The following is a 6625-nucleotide window of genomic DNA, read 5'->3' as shown; positions in this document are numbered from 1 at the left end:
GGGATACTGCTGCTTCTCAAGGGGCTCATGAAGGTCCCAAAGAACCAAATCTCTAATAGTTGAATTGTAAATTGAGAGGAATGTCTTCAGTCTGGAGATATAGCCTTTTTCAAACACATTTTTAAGGGAGATGCCTCTGGTAACTCCTAAAGCCAGAATTACAGGTCAGAAAATGTAGTTGGGGTAAAGTGAGGAAGTGCAGGGGTGAGCCAGCCCTCAGCAGCAGCAGGCTAGACATCCATGCAGGAAGGAACCAGTACGTGGTGCTAGAATCTTGCACACCTGTCCTTCAGGAGCCTTGGAACATTTCTGGTGACATCAGATATACAAAATTACAAAAAAGGTGGTTATTTTACAATGTGTTCAAAACCAAGACTTACATAGCAGTATGCGTGCATGTAGTTCTCAGATTCTGAAAGAAATTAAGCCATTCTGAGAGGAGGTAAAATTGGGGACATTTGCTTATTGAGGGAACAGACAATTTCTTCCTTTCCCAGTTTTTTCAAGTTTGTCAGTTATCACTGGCCAAGCGTTCTGTGGGTAGGAACAACTATCAACTACCAAGACTATGGGACAACAACAATAAAAAGCGACATGAAATGTTTATTTATTGCTCTGGAAGTTAAGAAATTTTTTAAAAAGGGAAGTTTTTATGTACCTGTGAAACAGAGAAAGGAAAAAAAAATTGACAATGGATATAATAGGATTCTTTGTAACCCAACATGCCAGTGTGCCAGAAAGAGCCAGAGCCCTGTGCGATATCTGAAGCTTTCTGAAGGTGTGCAGAGGGAGGAAGTAACTCAGGTTCTCACTTGAGGGGACAGTTCATGCTTCACAGTTTGTACTTGACTTAGGGATAAACCCAGAGCCTTCAGGGCATGTTTATCTTTAAAGTAGCAGTTCGGAAGCAGAGGGATTCCTGGCAAAGAACAATGTCTGGCACATTCTAGGCACAAAAATGAGTATTTGTTGATGACCCAGAAGCACTCTCTCCAAATCAATAGTCTCTGAACTCAAAGATATGATCAAAGGAGGAAAACTCTAGAACCCCAAGAGAAACCCATTTCCCCCACTCTTAACCTCCAAGAGATCACTGCTTCCTATTTCCATGGTAACTAGAAGACTCAAAATTCCCAAACCTTGAGAGACACTTCAGATGAAAGCCAGAAAAAAAAATAAACAAGAGACAATTGATGCGGACAATATGTATGACAGTGTGCAAAGTTTCTGAAATTTGGGAAGATTTTCTTATTTCTTTGTTTGGGATAATACAGTGATGTCCAGAATGTAGCACTGCAGCTTCTTGCCATGCTGCTAAAGGATCATTGAATAGATTTTACTCTTTTCTTGAAAAGAAAGAAGAGACCTATGAGCCTTGACAGCAACTCAGTGAAGGTAAGCTGTTAGAAATCGCTCTCCTGGAGTGCCTGGGTGGCTCAGTCGGTTAAGCCTCTGCCTTCAGCTCAGGTCATGGTCTCAGGGTCTTGGGATTAAGTTCTGCATCCCTGCTGAGCAGAGAGCCTGCTTCCCCCCTCTCTCTCTGCCAGCTGCTCTGCCTACTGGTGATCTCTCTCTTTAATAAATAAAATACTTGAAAAAAAAATAAAGAAAAAGAGAGAGAAATTGGTCTCCTGGCAAACCTTGATGTTAACCATAATGAGGAGGCCAGCCTGGCAGAAGCCCGCTTGCTCCCTAACTTCTAGGTAGTGAAAACGTATTTATTGAGCACCTCTTATTTTCTCAGTATTCTAGCCTACACACAACTGAATGAAGACTTACAACTCCGATAAGAGCTCCTAGAAGTACAAGTAATGTCTAGAGTGCGTAAGAAGCAGAGCTGACCTGTTGGAGCAGCCAGGCCCTCCTAAGGAAGTGTGATTAAGCTGAGTAGGAGGAAACTGGGCAGTGGTTGCAGGGCCTGGGGAGGGAGAGCATTCCAGGCAGTGGGAACTCTTGGGCAAAGGCCCTCTGGAGGAAGTGAGCCTTGAGTGTTCAAGGAACTGAAAGCAGGCCTGAGCAGCCTGTGTTGGCAGAACCCCAGAGAGTGCGGGGAATGAACTTGGGGCCAGGCCAGCTGGAGATGTGAGCCGGAGCCGGAGCCGGTCATTCTCAGTACATAGCCTTGAGTCTTGCAGGGTGGGTTTGTTAAGGATTCTGGTGTCTATCTCTCTTCATTCCAGGGTGAACTCAAGCTGTAACAGGAATGCATGACAGGCCCTTCTTGTGTGTGATCTGGGAATGGCAGCTTCTGGTTCATCTGAAATCCATCATAATCCTACCATAAATTCCAGATGTGAACCACCAAGTTTCAAAGGGTTATAATTTTATGAAATACTTTAAACCAAAGTCATATTCAAGATATATTATTTTTTGTATGAAGATTCAGTAGGCACCTTAGAGCCATCATCATGGATTTCACCATATATTAGCCCCTCAGAAGCCAGAGTCTGACCATCTAATAACTTTCTCTATCTCTGCAAACTACCTGGAATCTGGGAAGTTTGCAAGAAGCCAAAAAAAAAAAAAAAAAAAAAAGCAACACATTTTAAGTACATATATATATATATATTTTTTTTTTTTAAGATTTTATTTATTTATCAGAGACAGAGAGGGAGCACAGGCAGACAGAATGGCAGGCAGAGGCAGAGGGAGAAGCAGGCTCCCTGCTGAGCAAGGAGCCTGATGCGGGACTCGATCCCAGGACGCCGGGATCATGACCTGAGCTGAAGGCAACTGCTTCACCAACTGAGCCACCCAGGCATCCCTTTAAGTACATATTTTAACCAGAGGGGAGTTCCTCATTAAGAATTTGTTTGAATTTCATTTTAGACCCAATTTTAATAAGCAGGTTTTCTGGGTTCCAAGGCCACAGCAGATAGAGAGCAATAATGCAGAAAGGGAGAAGGGAAGGGGTGGTATATACCAATGATTAAAAGTAAAAGGGAGTAGCACAACTGTAGAGAAGATCAAACAAAACAAAACAAAACAGACCCCTGAGACAAAAAAACAAAACAAAAACCCAAAACAACAAAGCAAACCCAAACCCCAAAACCGTAAGAACTAAAAACCGAATAAAAAATAAAGGAAGGAAGATAGAGAAAAAGAATAAAAGCAATCTGGGGCTTTAATTACAGACAGATCTTCTTGCATGCCTTAAGATCTTGAGGGCGTTGTCGTGTTTATAATGACTTTATGCTTAAGAAGTCAGTCATGGTTTAGTTGGATTTCTAGCCCATGTAGTCAAGTTTTTTAAAAAGGCTTTTGGTACTTAAGAAGCAGACATTCAGTCATTTGGGAAGCTGTTGAGGGTGGCTCTTACCAAGAAAGTTTCTGCATAACAGAACCTTTGCATAACAATAACTACAGGCTTATTGTAGTATGATTCTGTGGACGTGTTAATACAGATTTTGGGTTGAGAGAATATGTGATGTACCAGCTTTTGCTGAGACTGCTTCATTTTCACAAGTTATCAAACTCTGGGTTTCAACAAAGTCATTGGAAGTGACACTTTTCATATGTGCATTGTCATGATGTGATTCTTGACAATGAATGAGTTCTTGAAATTTAAAAATATTATAGGTGATAAAATGTCCCTAGTAAATACATTTGAAAATTTGGCTTTCATATTTTTAACTTTAATTTTCATGCTATCTCTTAAATGTAAATCATCTTTCTCTAGGAGTAAAGTGCCTTCTAAAGCTATGTGGTTGTCTGAATCTTATGTCTTTACTTCCTCCCGATGGGAATGAGAATGAACAAAAGACAGTTCGATCACTTTGGAGAATGCTCATACTATGTTTTTGTGAAAAGATTTGGGGGATGACATTATTCTCTGCAAATATATCCTCCATACATGTCAGAGCATCTTTTGTCCATACATGTCAGAGCATCTTTTGTCTCCCCAGAGAATATGTTCATACTTTAGGAGTTGATGTTTTAATTGTGTTTTTCTTGTGTTCTCTCACTTATCAGACATATCTGCAAAAGAGGGATGCAAATTTGAAGAAATCATTAATTTTCTAAATGATGGTTCTTTCATAGTGCTACTTTTTCCGTGTTTAAAAGTAGGAGGGTTTTCTTCCCCCCTAGCTGACATAGGTAAATAAATACACAGGGAAATATTTTCACATTATCCAATTAAATAGTGTTCTTGTGTCTATCCTGAGACAAGCTTCACAAAATACTTAGTAAAAAGTAACAGCTATTAAAAAAGGGAAAGAGTAAATGCTATAATTAAATGTGGCATTTCCTATTTCTTTTGGCTATCACTAGGTTCAAAGCCTGGTTGGAGGCCAATAAAATATTCCAGTTCTGAGATGGCTTTTGTTTGATGAGACTTACCACTGCACTTCGGTTTGGAATGAATAGCAGCATGATAACAGTCTGGTCAGTTTTCACAATACTGAAATTGTACACAGGCTGTATTTGCACGGAAATATTTTCACTAAAAATTAATATAAATAAAAATAATAGAGTAGATATATAATATTTAATAAAGGCAAATGCATTTTACCCTTTGAGGGAGGAATTATTGTCCAAATGATAAAATTTATTCTTAATAAATTTTTTTTAAATTTTCTGAGTCATCTCTACACCCAGTGTAGGTCTCAAACTCACAACCTGGAGACTGAGAGTCTCATGTTCTACCAACTGAGCTAGCCAGGAACCCTTCCAAATAACAAAATTTAAAACAAATTTATTTGTAATCAAGTTGCTAAGCTGATCATTTTATATGTTGAGGTAATGATTTATTTTTCAAAATTCCAGATTATAACTTTACTTTTTAAAAAAGATTTTATTTGATTGGTAGGGTAACACAAGTAGAGGGAGTGTGAGCCTGAGAAGCAGGCTTCCCAGCAGAGCAGGGAGCCCAATGTGGGGCTCAATCCCAGGACCCTGGGATCATGACCTAAGCCAAAGGCAGATGCTTAACAACTAAGCCACCGAGACGCCCCTGGATTATAACTTTAAAGGCTTTTATCTTGGGGAGCCTGGATGGCTTAGTGGATTAAGCCTCTGCCTTTGGCTCAGGTCATGATCTCAGGGTCCTGGGATCGAACCCCACATCAGGCTCTCTGCTCAGAGAGCCTGCTCCCCCCCACCCACTCTCTGCCTACTTGTGATCTCTCTCTCTCTGTCAAATAAATAAATAAAATTAAAAAAAAAAGGCTTTTATCTTAACACTGTTCTTTAAATGGAGTTTTTTTTTTTTTTTTCAAGATTTTATTTATTTATTTGACAGACAGAGATCACAAGTAGGCAGAGAGGCAGGCAGAGAGAGAGAGAGGAGGAAGCAGGCTCCACGCTGAGCAGAAAGCCCAGTGCAGGGCTCAAACCCAGGACCCTGGGATCATGACCCGACCAAAGGCAGAGGCCTTAACCCGAGCCACCCAGGTGCCCCTACACTGTTCTCTGAAGAAAGAAAGAAAAGATTGGTTGGCTCATCAGTAGTTGAATACACTTTATTATAGTTTCAGCAGATTTTAGAAGGGTAGGTCTTAAGGAATGAAACAGTGTGGGTTAATAAGTGATATTGTGGCATCAAATTATGATGTTTCTCAGTTTTGTCCAAAGATTCCAAGCTCTCCACTCCAGTCCTACCCAGGGAAGAGGTAATGGAAATCTATATTTTTAACCAGTACTCGGGGCAATTCTTGCGATCTCCCAAGTTTGGGAAATAATGGATAATAGAGAAAGTTCTGACTTTCTCCTTACAAAGACTAAATTTGAGTCCCTGCTTGGGGACTTCATTTATTTTTTGAGCAGGGGTACTGGTAAAGCAAATGAGTTACTGTTTGTAAAGAACCTAGCCCTCCGTCTGCACCCACTCTCTAAAAAATATTAACAGCTAAATATTAGTGGTTTGATTCTCCGGAATTTAACAAAGCTGATTTTTTTTTTTTTTTTTTAAGATTTTAAAATAATCTCTACCTCCAACATGGGGCTTGAACTCACAACCCCGAGATTAAAAGTTGCATGTTCTACTGACTGAGTCAGCCAGGCGCCCCAACAAAGTTGAAGTTAATCAAAATTTCCCCCTCTTCCAGGATGGAGCAAATTGTTTTAATTCATTCAGTTCTGGGTTGATCATTCCCAGCCCACCTTTTATTTTGCCCAAGAATCTATTTGGTGGAAAGGACTGACCGGGAAGATTCTTCAGGCACTTTTCCCTATTATTGGACATTGTGCCTTGATGAAGTGTTATCTAGAATATCTCATTCTTCACTCTTTTTTTTAGCTATGTAGAAGAGAATTCTTTGTCATTCTGCAGGAGGGAGGAATAATGTCCGGTTCACAGGCTAACCATACTGTTTCAGGCTTTTCTTCTGCTCTTAAACAATTTAATTATTTTCCAGGGAACATAATTGGCATCAGTTATAATATAAAAAGTATATCCCAGTATTAGGAAGTGCATGGGTATAACTTTGTGTCCATCTTCAAATGACTTGAGGTTCCTTCGAGCTTATCCAATCTAATCTAATCTAATTCCATGTCTTGGAATCTTCCTACTAAAGGCAAATGATTCCCTTAATTAGCTGAGATGACTAGCAATAATGATGAGGCAATGTCATTTTGTCTTTCTGGAGGCTTCCTCTTACGCAGTGGGACTGTGTGAAGTTCTTGC

This window comes from Mustela erminea, chromosome 3, assembly GCF_009829155.1.
Source record: "Mustela erminea isolate mMusErm1 chromosome 3, mMusErm1.Pri, whole genome shotgun sequence".
NCBI lineage: Eukaryota > Metazoa > Chordata > Mammalia > Carnivora > Mustelidae > Mustela > Mustela erminea.
The sequence above is the reverse complement of the archived record's forward strand: the minus strand, read 5'-3'. Positions refer to the sequence as shown.